This window comes from Ambystoma mexicanum, chromosome 6q (genome assembly GCF_040938575.1).
Source record: "Ambystoma mexicanum isolate Mex_15411 chromosome 6q, UKY_AmexF1_1, whole genome shotgun sequence".
NCBI classification, from domain to species: domain Eukaryota; kingdom Metazoa; phylum Chordata; class Amphibia; order Caudata; family Ambystomatidae; genus Ambystoma; species Ambystoma mexicanum.
In genome coordinates this window covers 1,155,139,126-1,155,154,964 of record NC_090937.1, presented here as the reverse complement: position 1 = coordinate 1,155,154,964, position 15,839 = coordinate 1,155,139,126, and the positions used below count along the sequence as shown (strand labels likewise).

General features: G+C 47.3%; 1 long non-coding RNA gene across 1 annotated transcript in view; it reads right to left on the bottom strand.

The window, feature by feature from the left end:
* LOC138516539 (uncharacterized) overlaps positions 1 to 7,736 on the bottom strand; it is a 203,757-nt gene extending 196,021 nt beyond the window's left edge. The window contains exon 1 of the long non-coding RNA XR_011282283.1: positions 7,625 to 7,736. This is a non-coding gene — a long non-coding RNA (uncharacterized lncRNA). The remainder of the gene's footprint in view (positions 1 to 7,624) is intronic.
* Positions 7,737 to 15,839: the final 8,103 nt, after the last annotated feature.

Genomic DNA, 15,839 nt, shown 5'->3' with positions numbered 1-15,839 from the left:
GCAAAGGGAATGGGTCCTAAACTCGTTTGCCTCCCATCCTGCTGTTTTAATGGCTTTTTGAACACTGCTTGAAATTCAAACCTGCTTTGGGCCCTGCCATCCTTGTTGATTGAAGGATGTTGTCCTGTCTGTGTGCGCAGCTGATTGGATGAGCCTGTTATACATATCGGGCAGTGCTGACGATCAACTAGGCAGTTATCAGTTGATAAACCTACCTCTCCCTAATTGGTCAGTTTTGGATCCTCTCGGAACAATGGTCAAGCCCCCTTTCTCTACAGTCATGTCGTCTTTGGCTGAGCCATCTTCTGCTGCTGTGTTTCTGGCTATCATTTCGCTCACCCGAAAGGCCGCAAAATAGGTCAGGGTGAATGCAGCCCTAAATTAAGGCTGCTTCATCGCCACTGCTACATGTGTCGTGCAATATGTCTAGTATTCCTACTAATTACCCCCTTTCCTTTTTGCAGCCAGGCCCTTTCTTTTGTTCCGGTGCCTGGCAGTCTCTCCTTATGCTCCTCTATGTGTAATGGTGGTACATATCTAAGAACGAGGTGGGGTGGGGTGACGGGGGCAGCTGACAGCCACGTGTCACACCTGTCAAGGCCTGCGGCTCTAACTTCCATGGGCGGCCGCCCTTCTGGGTTCCAGGACGCGTGTTAGATACCACCTCACAGGAACATGAATGTTAGCACGTGCCACTCCTAGACGTAATCGTGAACATTAGCCGGCGTTGCATCTAGACATAATTGTGAACCTTAGCCTGCGTCGCACCTAGATAGGATCGTAAATGTCAGCATGTGCCACACTTAGATAGAATTGTGATTGTTAGCATTTGCCCAATTAACCAACCCACTAACGATTTCACGGTGCCTGGTCAAAGGTTCGAATACAAAAGGATCGAATGCCATAGGGTCGAGTCAATAGGACCTAAAACAAAAGGGTCGAATTTCTTTTTTAAAATATATTTTTTTTTTGGGTTACCGTATTGGAAAAAAAGGGGATTTGTGGGCCCCCCCCTCAACAAATCAAAAAAAAGAATTAAAAAATTTAAATCGACCCTTTTCTTTTCGGTCCTTTTGATTCGACCCTATTGTATTTCGATCCTTTTGATTCGATCCTTTGACCTATAACCCGATTTCACCCCTCTGCATACACCTCTCATACTCTAACCAAACACAAGCACAAGCCTATAACAGAACAATCTGCACACACTTCACTACACTGCAACAACAAAACAAACCACACATAGATTCGCACAACACCACACAACGACTACCGACCGGAAAACACCCCAAGCCCAGCCAACAGAGTTACCGGGTTGAGGCTGCCAACAGCACATCACTGCTCACTTGCACTTTTCGAGCTCATTCCCACTAACTCACTCCCTTCGCCCTCCCTTTTTCAGAGCCGCCAGAGCACCAGGGGACCACTCTGGTGGTGATAGTGCGCGGTACGAATATCCTTTAACATTAACATTACCACCCACAATAATAAGCTAAGCCCGCTGCACTGGCCCTACACCCGGGGGGGCACTCTGCCCCGGGACCGGCCCCAGGACTATCCTCCCTGGAGGAGGGCTTCGGCCTCAGACCGGCTGTCTGGTGAACACTGAACATTCACTGAGAGCGGATTCTGTCATAACGATTTCTGCATCAGTCAGTGCGTGCGTTAACTTATAGGCACAAACATGTTCAAATAAAACTGAGTGATAACGATTGAACACATATTATTAGCACATGGAGATCGTAATTGACCTCTCCCCAGCCAGCGAATCAGAATGTCAAGAGTGCAGTGAATAACTACTGGCAATGACTGCACCCTGCACATCCCTGTGTTCAAAGGCACACAGGGACACAGCAATGCAATTTCCAGGATATTTTTCAACAAAACACTTCTCTCTGGGAGGATGTTTTTCTTATTGTAATATCCTATGAAACACTACACAGAGGAAGCTAAAAAAATGGTAAAATGCTTTGGCTTTCTTATAGAGAAATTACACCTAATGCATGCTCGTGTTAAACCTGCTCCAGTATAACCAAGTTTGCAATGTCAATGTTTAACCTATAAACACAATCTTATTTAAATATTACAAACGAGAAACACTTTTAATTTACTAACACAGTTTGTCTATTTACTTTACTCACAAAAACAGCAACACGTTCATCACCAACGTATGTTACCGCGGTTTGTTAATAGTGTTAAAGACCTCGGGAGCGGTCCTTATCCTTGGGGTAATGACCCTGCCTCGGCCTATCGCTGCATGAGTTAGTAGCCGCGCCAGCTCTGGGTGCTCACGTGGGCCCGGCGGACAGGCTGGGACCGGCTGGAGTAAGTGGAGTGGCCAAAGGGCCGGTGGCGAGGGCCGGTGGCGGCCCATGTGGCGGGGCACCGCGCAGAGCAGCCGGCATTAAGGCCCAATGTTACCAGCTTCAAAATGCACCTTTTCACAACCGTGTCCCAAAAGTGTGGGTGTTCAATCAAGAGCGTAGAGTGCGGACGGCGCACCCCCAAATCCCGAGGGGACCCAGCGCTGAAAAGCAGGGTGCCTGTGGTTTCAGCTCGGAGCAGTGGGGTGGGGCGCCCGCTAGGGCCCCCTGGAACCTGTCCGCATGGCCCTGTCACTCCTCTGCTCACACCAAAGGGCCACATTCATGAGCGTGTTTCTTTATTTGTGGCCCCTGTCGCCTTTCTTGCCTTTTGCCCGCGCCGCCCTCTTTTTCCGGGAATAATCGCTTTCTTCGCCTGTTTGCTTTGGGGGCTTTTCATCCGTGCTGCTCCCATTGTGTGCGGCCTTTGAAGCGCCCTGGCCGGCCCCCGCCCCTGGCCCGGCTCCTGCACGGCCTGTCACTCGGGTGCCCTTTGTGCCCACCCCCCCCCCCCCGCCCTGCACCCTCAGAGGCGCATTCCGGGACCTGGACCCCCAGACCCGGGATAGTGTAATGCTGTCAGAACGGGCCGCGAGTGCTTCGGGAATCATCCATACATTCATGCGTTCCGGCTGTCGGCCCTTTCTTCCTCTCCTCCCCGCTCACGTGCCTCCCTCCCTTCCTTCTTTTCTATCCACACCCTCTCACTCGTGCATCCCTCCTCCCTCCCTCCCTGGCCTCAGCATCCCATTGGGAATTCCGTATTTGCCCTCTCCCCCCCCTCATCTCATTCCTGCAGTTGTCCTTCTTTCTTTCTTTCCTTCTTTCCTTCTTTCTTTCCTTCTTTCTCTTTCTTCCTCCCCCCCTCGTCATGTTATTCGCGCATGTGTCCTTATTTTCTTTATTCTTTCTCTTTCTTCCATCCCTCCTGTCATCATTGCATTCATGCGTTTGTTCTCATTTCATTTTTTCTTTCTTCCCTGCTTCCGTCATCTCATTCGTGCATGTGCCCTTTCCCCTTCTTCTTTCTCTTTCTTTCTTCCCTCGTCTTATTCGTGCATTTGTCTTTTTCTTCTTTCTCTTTCTTCCTTCCCTTCTGCCATAGTCTTATTCTTGCGGTTTCCTTTTCTTTTTTCTTTTTCGTTCTTCCCCTTCTCCCGCAATCATCTTATTCGTGCATTTGTCCTTTTCTTATTTCTTTCTCTTTCGTCCTTCCCTTCTGTCATCGTCTCATTCGTCAATGTGTCCTTTTTTGTCTTTCTCTTTCTTCCTTTCCTTCCGCAATCACCCTATTCGTGCACTTGTCCTTATTGTCTTTTTTCTCTTCCTTCCCTCCTGCCTTCATCCGCACTTGTCCTTATTTTAGTTCTTTTCTCCTTCCCATTTCTTCCTTTCTTCTGTTTCGCTCTCCCCCTTTCATTGTCTCATTCGTGCGTTTGTCCTTCCTTTCTTCTGTTTCGCTCTCCCCCTTTTATCGTCTCATTCGCGAGTTTGTCCTTTCTTTTTCTGTTTCGCTCTCCCCCTTTCATCGTCTCATTCGTGCGTTTGTCCTTCTTTTTTCTGTTTCGTACTCCCCCTTTCATCGTCTCATTCGCGCGTTTGTCCTTCCTTTCTTCTGTTTTGCTCTCCCCCTTTCATCACCTCATTCGCGCGTTTGTCCTTCCTTTCTTCTGTTTCGCTCTCCCACTTTCATCGTCTCATTCGTGTGTTTGTCCTTCCTTTCTTCTGTTTCGCTCTCCCCCTTTCATCATCTCATTCGTGCGTTTGTCCTTCCTTTCTTCTGTTTCGCTCTCCCCCTTTCATCACCTCATTCGTGCGTTTGTCCTTCCTTCTGTTTCGCTCTCCCCCTTTCATCATATCATTCGTGCGTTTGTCCTTCCTTTCTTCTGTTTCGCTCTCCCCCTTTCATCATCTCATTCGTGCGTTTGTCCTTCCTTTCGTTCTTTCTTTCTCTTTCTGTCCTCCTTCCCGCCACCTCTCATTGTTGTATTTCTATTTCCTTTCGTTCTTTCTTCGTTCCCTCCTTCCTTCCTCATCTCATGCGCGCACGTGTCCCCCTTTTCTTCTTTTCCTTTATCCCTCCCGCTTTCATCCCCTCAATCGTACTTTGTACGTCCTTCCGTCCTTGCGTAATCGTTTCATCCGCTTATTTGTGCACCATTTCGGTATCCCCCTTTCCTTTACTCCTCCTCCTTTGGGCCTTCCCCCTTGATATATTTCTCCTCTTCCTCGTCGGCCCTTTTTTCATTCCGTCTCTTGTTCTTTCGTTCCTACACTGGGCAATGCATACCAGCAGCGAGCGTACCTGTAAACCGCAAGGTCGTTCTGTGTGATGTGTACGTGCGGCACTGGGTACGCAGGCGGGTATCCGGACCACCACGGACCACCCACCATGCGCTGAGTTGCCTCTTGCCGCCTCAAACCTCAACCCGTTTTTTAATTATTATTTCTACCGCGCCTAAAGCTAATTTCGAGGCGCTTTCAAAGCGCTCCCTATTCGACATAATAAAAGGCCCGTTGCAAGAGCGTGATTTTCTCAGGATCACACAATTTCGGTCAGGAGAAACACGTGGGATTGGGGCGAGGCCAACTGAGGCGAATGTGTACCTTCGATCTCGAGTAGGCTGCCGTATACCTATAGTGCTACTACGACACGTGTGAGCTTGTACCGTGACCTTCGGGGCCCCCGCGTCACCATCACGGATTCTGTTATCAACAATAAGGACTCGCGCAGCGATAGCTCTGCTGGGCAGAGACGCCTGCAAAATATTGCGGGAAGCGGAAAGACCTCACTCAAGGACCAGCTCCCGTCTAACGTCGCCTCTGCTTTCCGGGGTATATCGAGAGATGACTCACCAACCAGGTTTCGGGGTCACTCTCCTCCGTGCACCAGGGAGCGCTTCGAAGCAGTCTAGTGCTACGCGCCCATATGTGGGAAGCATTAGCGATCAGGTGCAACTGCAAAGATCACGCACGGTGGAGATTCGGGGTTTGAGGGGTGTGATAGCTGGGCTCTGTACATTGTCACGATGCATTCAACAGAAAACTCTCCTGGGGTTGGACAGATATAAAAATGCCGAGCGCATGAACCCGGGTGGGTGTGTTGGGTGCCACCCGGCGATGGCACGGGCGTGCATCACCAGCCCTGCTGCTCGTGTCGCTACCTCCACTTTTCATGGGGTGGTGTGAGCGGGCTTGGTAGTGTGGAAATGCAGCCCCCCCCCCCCCCCCCCTCCCACCACCACCACCACACTGCCAGAACCCTGCGGTGCACAGTAGAAGGCGCTTTCTAGGTTCTGGGCTAAAATGGACTATTTTGGGATGTCCGACTACACATGACACAAAATAACCAATTTAATATATCGGCGCTGCAATTTAGTTCTGTGTCTCCCGCATACTATCGCCGCGTAGGACGTCGACACCGCGGCCAAAGGTTTTCCGTTCAAGGAATAGCGCATATGTGTGCACATAACCCAACACATGCGGCTATATTGGCGCACCCACAACACCCCGCCAAAGGAAGTGGCCCCTCACCCCCGGCAGGGGCACCTCCGCCTTCCACGAGTGACAACGGAATAACACACACACACACACCGGCTGACAAAGAGCGTTCTGTGATTTGGAGGGAAATCTTTTCGGAGTGAGAGAGATGTGTAAGAGAAAAAAGAAATTGAGGAAAAATAACGAAAACTGAAAACGGTTCTGAAAATCGCTCTCCCCAAACCTGGTGGGTTGAGGGGTTAGTGTAGTGGGAGTGGGGGGGACTCCATTACAGTGTGTGTGTGCGCGTGCGTGTTTGTGTGTGTGTATATATATATATATATATATATATACATATATGTGTGTGTGTGTTATTTATTTATTTAGTGTGAGCAAGTGCCTAGAGTGGCACGAAACGCGTAACCGCGCTCTTCTCTTATACGCGTGGACATTTGTCTCAGTAAAATATTTTTTTACAGCAGCCTCATTTTGTCTGTGTTCAGCTGCCGTGTGTTCAGTGCTACCGGTAAATTAGTCTGTTGTAAAACATATATATTCGTTTTTTATTGTGTCCTAGTTCGATAACACTTTTCACTAAGCGAAAAGAATAATTATACATTCATTTACAATTAAAGTATAAGAATGGGGTAATACAAAAATGAATTTGTTATGGTTCGTTTAAAAAAAAAATGTTGAAAGGCAAGTAAATTGCGCAGGTGAGCGGGTTGGGTCGGGGGTTCCCAGGGCCAGGTCGCGATGTGTGGACAGGACTCTCCGGAGCCCGACCCACACACTGCAGGACCCGGTGCCCCTGGGGAGCACCGAGCGAGCGGCGGCGGCTGCACCTGCGACGCGGCCCTGGGGGGGGGGGGGGGTGAAAGCAAGCTCCCGGCTCCCGGACTGCCCGCGATCCCCGCCGCTTACGCCGTTTCCGCATTTTCCAGGTAGTGAATAACGCTGCGTAGTTGCGGGACTCAATCTATCCTGCTCCCCCGAACTTGCGGAGACTGCTCGCAGGCAGCACCCAGGGACTGTGTGGCAATAAAACAACCTCGCAATACGTGTCTTTACACAGTGCAGTCCCTACATTGAAGCAATCCTTAAGGTGCGTGTAGATGGGCCCTATTAAATTGCAAGCGCCGAATCTCGTTTCAGACTTTTGGGCGCTAACATAAATTCACATGTAATTTTGGAGACGCACACATCACTCTACTGAATGATACATTAACGTGAACAGTATCAATAAACAGCGAAAGCCATCCTTCCAAGCCTATTGCCAAAGCTGCGCGTTCATCAGATTGTTGGCACATGTGTGTCCCTTGCCCATTTAGAAACAGCAATACCCCCTAGTATTTCTCTTTATTCCCTGGCATTCCCTCACAAGCGAGCAGGCAAGCAGGTGGGCTCCAACCCAGGTAATAAAAGCCTCTTTCTGCCACCAAGTTCCGAAACGCCCAGGCAGCAGGCGCGCGGGGAGAGAGGACCCAGCCATCCCCCCTTAGACCCCCAGAGAGCTGAACACAGGCGCGGCAACTCCCAGGGAGGGAGCGGCCGCCGCCTCCCAGGAAAACACCAGCAAATCCCAGCCACAAGCAACAGCTGCTCCAAGCACACAGGCATAAAAGCAGGCAAGCACAGGCAGCGAGGAAGGCGCCATGCAAAGCCGCCCATGTATGCCCGTCTACTGCACACGCATAGCTGTAGCCATCTAGCTTTTCATGTGCATAGACGTGTAGATAGGTTTGCAAAGGCTGCGGCGGAGAGCGGCGCTCCGTACTCACGTTTCCGGCCAGGGACCCCCGCGCCCGCCGCCGCCGCCGCCGCCGCCGCCGCGCTGCGCTCGCCTTCCCTCGGCCCGCGACAGTTGTATATATTTCTCTGGGATACACATATAAACAAGTGGAACTTTTGCATCCTACTGCACCATTTTATACATGATGAGACGCCAGTAATGGGATTATTAAACAAAAACCGTCTCAGGCGCTGGCGTTAACCTTTTTTAAAATGGCTAATTAGGTTTTGCGCGGCAAAAATTAGATTTAACGTTGCTTACATTGCCTACATTTTCAGGGGATGCTGCAGCGATCTCAAATAGGGCCGGTAAAACAATTCCAACAGATAATGCCAAATTAACTATTTTAACACATATTACGCGCTCCACATAGCGTTTTTGAAGAAGGCAAAAATATCTCCGTGATCAAATATTATATACATAAAACTAATTATCTCTTCCTGCTGCCGCCATCAATTACCGGAGAGGAGAGGGGATAGAGAGGTCCCCGTGCGCCCTCTGGTGGCACTAGCGGTGAACACCACCCGAGAGCTCTTTACCCGCTCATAAAATGGCACCTGGCGTCCGAGCCTCATTGCTTATGATGTGTCCTGGGTCGTGCACACGGCGGGAGGCGCGCTCTTCGGCAAGGAAAGCAACAGCACGCACCGGCGTCCATTAAAGACGCCGGGGAGAATGAACGGGCCTGTGTTTTGTATTTTTCGGAGCACCTCGATAGGAAACGGTGCACACTGGTTACACCAATGATGCCTGGTGGCACCGCCGTCTGTAGAAGAGACCACAGTGCGGGGGAAGTGGGCAGAGGCGGGGGGGGGGGCAGTGCACGATGGCGTTCACCCCCATGTGTTGCACTGTGCTGAAAAACGGCGCCACGGGATTTTCAACTCTACTGAAAGGCTTACACCCGTCCATCAGTAAACTCCACCTCTGGCATACAGCGGCAGGTGCCTGTATGCAGAGGACGCAGTCTCCTGTATTGTATTTGTATATATATTGTATATATTCCCCCCATTGCTCGACGCCGTAGCCGGTCACGGCAAGCACGACAGCAAACGTGTGTGTGGGTGACCAGGCCAAGGGTTTTGAAAAGAAACTAATATTCCGTTGTGAATCGGAGGAGCTTGCGTTCGGCAGAATGCGGCGGGAGAAATCCTGCAGAAACGTTACACCCCCGGGTGCGTCGTTTTGTCTATTGTGCGAGGCCCATCTTCACATAATGTTGCATGGACGGAGATACCAGAGCAGAAGGCCAAGCATTCCAAGGGCTTGCGGGAAGTAAACACGATGCAGCCAAGATGGAGAGCTACACGGCTGTCCAAATTATTTTCTCGAACCCTGTTATAACGGTAACACATAATTACCAATGTCCCTACGTGCTGGGGCCAGGGGGCGGAATTAGCCCTCCACCTCGAAAAAGCCTGTCCACTCAGAATATACTGGGTTGAGGTGCTTTTAGGCAGGGTACACGCGGGTGTACGGAGTCCACCCACTTATTTCAGAGGGTGGACTCAGCACCCCCCGCCCCCGCTAAAATCAGAAACATTGAATTACCTTTTGCTTTTATGCATTAAAGTAGAGCTCGGGGATCGAACCGCAGTCTTCAGGCTTGCAAGCGGACACTATATAACCTGATGAAAAATAACAAATAACAAACAGCTAACGGCGAAATGTCTCATTTCGGTACTGCAAGTTACAGGGAAAACATTTGTATTGTTTCTTGGAGTTTAAAATATACACACCTTTTAACGTTTTCAAAAACACTATTAGAAGAAAATATTCTCTCTTGGTGTTGTGTGTGTGTTGATTTTATGAAAGGCAAATGCCATTGCACAACCAACGTGGCACCGTGAGTCTAGCCACAGTATCATCGATTATTTTTGGGTTTCAAGCCACTTCGAGACTAAGGATACAACCTTATATGCTCGAAAAATGCCTGACAGTGACCACATGCTTCTAACACTTGGATTTTCCTTGGCCAATCCGCACTCAACTTTAAGATACATTGTTCCAGTTGAGACAAATTCTAGTGGAAATCGTCTCCGGATTAGTGCCAACCAGATTGGTTCCTTAACAGAAAGGCTGATTTCCACTCCACATGGGGTTGATTACTTTCCCTTACTATCATTGCATGTCACCGATCACAATGCCCATGGGTTACAGCAGAAATGCCACAAACATCTATTCAGTAAGGTAATGCAAGATAAGAAGAAAGAATTACGAAGAGACCTGCGACAACTAAAAAGAAAATTCACCTCATCCCAGGCCATTGCAGTCGCAATAAAGACAAGAAGAGCTATTTATCGGAATTGGACAAGATCACATAGAGCGATCATTACACAAGACCGAGCTGAATTAATGATGAAGTTTTTAATAACCAAGAACACACGCGACATTTGGCACATCCTGAATATGGGCTACGTAAATAACCTAAACTCAACTCAAAATACCATCGGGGGAGATACTTGGCATAAGCATTTCTTTCAGGTTTTTAATGGACCTGGGAATGAGACTGCCATAGTGTGCGACCGAAAAAACAATGTATCATGGGACGTAGAAATGTCACAGCCTGAAATTATTCGAGCTATCTCGCAACTCAAAAATTCCAGAGCTGCCGGCCCAGATCTCATCAGCAACATGATGCTCAAGAAAAATGCCCCGACGTGGGCTCTCTTCATTGATCACCTCTTCAAGAAAATTGCGAATCTCTCCACCCTTCCTGAGTCTTGGTTTTCAGCGATTGTAGTCCCAATTCACAAGAAAGGTTCTTGGGATAATCCAAATAACTACCGGCCTATTGCCCTTTTAGACTCGATTGGGAAAGTCTTCGGCGCAAATTTACGATCGAAACTTGTGAGTTGGGCCAATCAAGCAGGAATTCAGGATGCACGGCAAACTGGTTTTTCTAAAGGCGTAGGTGTGGATGCCAATCTTGCCTTACTCTCGTTGTTGAAATTGGAAACTCTAAAATCCAACTCGAAACTTCACCTTGCTTTCATTGATATGAAGCAGGCGTTCGATGGAATAAACCGCGAGCGTCTTTGGTCGAAATTATTGAAGTGGAACTGTCCAGCTGCTATCCTTAATCCTATAATAGCACTCCACTCAAATACCTCTATTCGAGTACGTTTAAATAAATACGGCGATCTATCATCACGCATCGCAACAACTCGTGGTGTCAAACAAGGGTGTCCCCTGGCCGCCGACCTCTTCAAATTATTTTTGGCAGACTTACCACTCTTTCTTACCCAGGTCCATTGTTTTCCACCCAAAATAAATCATGTGCATGTAAGTCACATCGCCTATGCTGATGATCTAGTCTTGATTGACAAAACACAGATTGGTCTCCAAAGTTTACTTCTCTGCCTCAACGACTATCTGTCAACCAATGACCTATCTATTAACTCAGAAAAAACGAAAATCGTTTCTATTGGGTCAGTTAAAAGCAAAAAAGATAGAGCGTTTATTTGGGCAGTTGGTGGCCATTCTCTTTCTTCCGTCAATTCCATTCGATATTTAGGAGTGGAATTTAATAATTCCATTTGTGAATTTCAATGGATTCAAGTTCTAAAACTGAAAACTTCAAGACTTGCCCTTCAAGCAGCAAAACTGAACAGAAACTTCGGGAAATTCTCACTTAAACCGATGTTAATATTTTATCTGCAAAAGGTAGTGCCCATTCTAACGTTTAGCGCCGAAGCAAGTTGGAATATAAAGGAGTCAAGATGGGACCAACTTGAAGGCCGCTTTTGGGAACGGCACTCAACCTTCCACGCTGTCTTTCAATGACTGTAATTCGCTACGAATTATCATTGAACTCCCTTTACAGCCATGTTATCTGGAAGTCCATTTCTCTTATGCGTAAGATGTCCTGCTCGCGCGAAGCCTCACCTTATTATATATTCAACCATATGCAAGTCGCATCTAACCCTAGCCTGTTAGCTCAATGGCAGATAAAAGTACAAGCCTGGGTTAATGCGGCAGATATATGTAATTATGATCTAATTTCACGGCCCAAACATGCAAAAAGGAAATTTGAGGCGTGGGCTTGGATAGTCAATTTAGAAAAGCGAAATCAAATGGCCTCAACAAGCTCGCTAGGCTACGTGCAAAAAAAATTAAATGTCCAGGCTTCTTACCTGACCCAATGCTATACCAGCTACTACCGCGAGAAATTTCTGAGATTTCGTCTTAATATTCTAAATTCTAAGGAAATTTTATGGCGCCGTAAAGATCCATCTATAGTTGATAATTACTGTCGATTCTGCTTTGTCTGTGTTGAATCCTTGAAACATCTAATCTTGGACTGCCAAGCAACTAATGACTTGCGTCTTTTACATCTTGGTCAGTTCGCACCTTTAGACGATGACATGGAGTCGTGGTGGCGTTTGATTTCCTCTGGCAACAACGTCAAACACGTCTGCGCTATTGTGAACTATTTGAATGCGCTATTGAAATTTCCTTTTTAATGGCTGTTGCTATTATTATGCTGAGAAGGTCTAATGTACCTGTTTAGTGTGCCTCTAATTACTTAATATACGCATGTTTGGGGTTGATGAGCTTAAGGCTGCCCCACTTAGAGAGGTGGCAGGTTGTGTGGATTGGAATACCTCGATCTTTTGGAGCGGATTGAAGCTTAGATTGATGGAACCACGAAGATTTGGAGTCTTCTTTATATTCTTTGAAACAAAAGTTTTTTTTTGTGTGTGTTTTGTACAAAAGAAACTGTAGTTTAAAAAAAAAAAAATGCCATTCGTCCTGTGCAATTTGGGTGGTTATGCAAAGCCAATTTAATGAAATGTGCATATTTCACCCTGATATGCTAATTTCTGGCTATGTGCATACCATTGCGTTTGTTGATGAGTCCCCCCAATTTAATTTTTAGGACTTGACCCCTGCTTTTAGGGGAAGAAAGGCAGGGGGGAGATAAACTGGGCAGGTCTTCGTGAGCTGCAGGGATTGGGGGTGTTGGTGTTGTATTTTGTAGTTTAATTTTTCTTTTATATATATAGCGCTTTCACCAGAGCGCTGATCATTCGGAAAAACAACAGTACAAACAAATTAAGTAGATGAACTAAACATTAACAATGTATTGGTTTTTCAGAGCAGCACAGAGTAGATGAAAAGAAGAGACAGAGCAAATATAAAGGGGAAGAGAATTCCAAAATGTAAAGCAAGTAATGAAAAGTAGCAGAAGCGGGGTGAGACCAACAAGAAGCTTAGGAATAGAAAGAAGGTGGAGGTGTTGATAGCGTAAAGAGCTAGAGGGGCTATCGAAGGGAATAAGAGAGGCGCGACAGAGAGGGGACAGGCCATAAAGACATTTGTGGACTATACAAAGGAAATTAAATAGTAGGAGATCTCCGAAGGAAAGAAGGGAGGCAGAACAAAGCTGATATGAGATTGATGTTTTCTCTCCCGGCTCGCGCACCTGATGAATTAAAGACAGGGCGAATAGGCCAGCACATGTGTTTGCAAATAAAAACTACTTTAAAAAAGCTGCAGTGAAAAAAGACATCACTGCTCAAAGAAAAATGTCAGGAAAGCAGAACAGGATGTGTGGGTTGGCCAAAGCAATGTATATTAGGGTTCCCCCACAAAACTCTGGTTACAGTTGAAGAGACACTTCAGGAAAAACCTGTTCTGGCTGGGTGCAAAACTTCACAAGGAAAAGTCCCACTTCAGCTGGATGTCACACCTCCCATTTAATAACCCCGCAATAAAATTTGATGCTGCTGAAGGCATCAAAATTCACTATTCTACAGACTTGCTGGCAGAAAAGCAGGCACTTGAAGAGAAGGCCATCCTTGGCTGAAGCATGACTAAAAGGTGTGAATCCTTGTTTCACCCACTTGAAAGAGCACACACTAATTTCAAAGAGACTCGTACAAATCTCTGGTCACAGGGTTACCCAGGGGAACAGATGGCTGTGGGGGATGAAGCAGTCATCCCATTTGCTGACAGAAACACTCATTAATATTTTAAGGCATTTGGCACATCAATCAGACTGAGGATTAAATGCATTTTTATGCAATTTTTCCTATCATTTCCAGGTGGTTTTGGGGGTATGAAATGCACCTACCTGTGACTCTGGGAACTGCAATGGCCAGTTAGACTAGGTTTCTGGCTGATCTGAATATGTTACAAATGTGAGAGTGGGTGAAAAGGTGGAAAATGAAACAAGGAATATGCTTCATAACTTACAGATTCATAACTGTTGTACATTTTATGAAAATGACAAAAATGTGACACATGGTGTCAGGATTCCCTCGAGTCATAAGGCACATCCTGTTATATCTCAGTCATGTACCCGTAATGCACACTACAGAGGCACCGAACCCCGGTGTAAAACATGTTTTTCCCCGTTCGCCACCAGGTACTCTATAGCCCAGTTACCATATCAGCAAATTCATTCGTTGTCGCAGTTAATCCCACCCGCACCTTCTCTACAACCAGCATACAACATGGAGGTTGCCATGGCGACTCTGGCATCCGTTACGTGATGGCATATGACTCATTCAGGGGCGGGTACCTTAGGTAGTTAGCTTCCGGGGTGGCGTCGCTTGTTGCTTCTGATTTTTCCTAAACCAGTTGCTATGTTTCTGCCTTGTTCTTGCTCTTGATCCTACTTCCTTGTCCCTTCCTGATCCTTGCCTTGTGCCTTGCTTCTTGATTTTGGATCCCGCATTGAAAAACCGATCTCGGACCATTACTCGACCTGCTACCTGCATCCTGATTCTGTCTCTGTCTTGACCAGCACTGTTACATGAAACTGGACTACTTCTCGACCTGCCATTTGCCTACGGATTTAGCCATTGTTCTACCCAGCACTTTGAACAGACCCGGAACGTTGAACTACCTGCAATTCACCTCACGATTTTGTCTCATCACAGCCCGCATGGTAAATGACCTTGGATTGTTGTCCTGACTTCTCTGCCTCCACTTACCTGCTCTGTTCAACGGAATCTGCAATCACCTTCCACTCACGTGTATTGCCTCCACCAGCGCAGGAACTCTTGGACTTCTGCCCCTGGTGCTATTAGGTCGTAGGGATCAGCGTTTCTTCAGGATAGGTAATACCCGGGACTGGAGACTGTCGAACATCTACGTCTTAGGCGTCCGCGTGCCGTCGGGATAGTGTTACCTCAGCAATACACACTGAGGGGCGATTGCTACATGAGTCTTTTGCCTCAGACCCAACGGGTAAGTGGTCTGGTCTTTTCTTGCTATATTTTTTCTCTCATTACTAAATCCTGCAGTTTCATTAAGTCACTCTCTATCTCCTACTAGGGGGGAAAAACAGCCTGTTCCTTATACATTGCCTTCACCCTGGTGCAGTCGGTCCTGCATTCACTCTTCCAGAACCCAGGATTTTCTTCAGCAGGATAGCGAGGGTGTTGGTGGTTAGTGATTGTCTTATGGTATGTAAGCTGCCTAACGGTCCTGTTCTTCTACAGTCTCCCAACCTCGGCAGCTGCACTCCATTCTCAGCCGACGTTATCTGGTTCCCGCTGGTGTCCTTCATGTCTCGGCCAATTGATCCCTCTGTGTGTACCTTCACCCAGAGAGTTACATTGGTTAGGAGAAATCATCGCATACACTACGTTGGCAAGATTTCCTGTTCTCCCTGGTACCCAAGGCTGCAAATCTGAAACATGGCCATGCTACATTATACGGATTTGGTGATCGGCTTATTTAATTCCCTGTGATCAGCTAAAACAGAATATATGTTTTGTATGGCAGTTCCTAGCACAATTATGAAGCTGTGATACATAATTAGTTTTTGCCAAAAAAGTTGAAAAAAGAACAAAGGAGAGTGACGAATGGAAAAAGACAGGTGGTGCTCCCAAACCCTAAACCAACCAATACTGGGAGCCGAGAGAGAGAGGGAAACTGTCCAATACTACCGGCAGGGATTATTGCAGGGTACTTCCTCTAGATTGTAAAATGAGTGATGTCATTTCTGCTATATAAGGGGGACTGTACTAGGACTCAGGACAGACACAAACACTGGGGAGACAGGAAAAGGAGGACAGAGAGAAGGCTGCTGAAACTTACCATCTTTGAGAGTGGAGTGACCAGACCCCCTGTCCTATCTTTCCAGAGTATCCTGAGATGCAGCTGGCTTTCCTGAAACTTAAACGAAGGCTTTCTATGTTAGTAACAATAACCCCATCCCTAAATTGCATAAGCCCTTCATTTTTGTA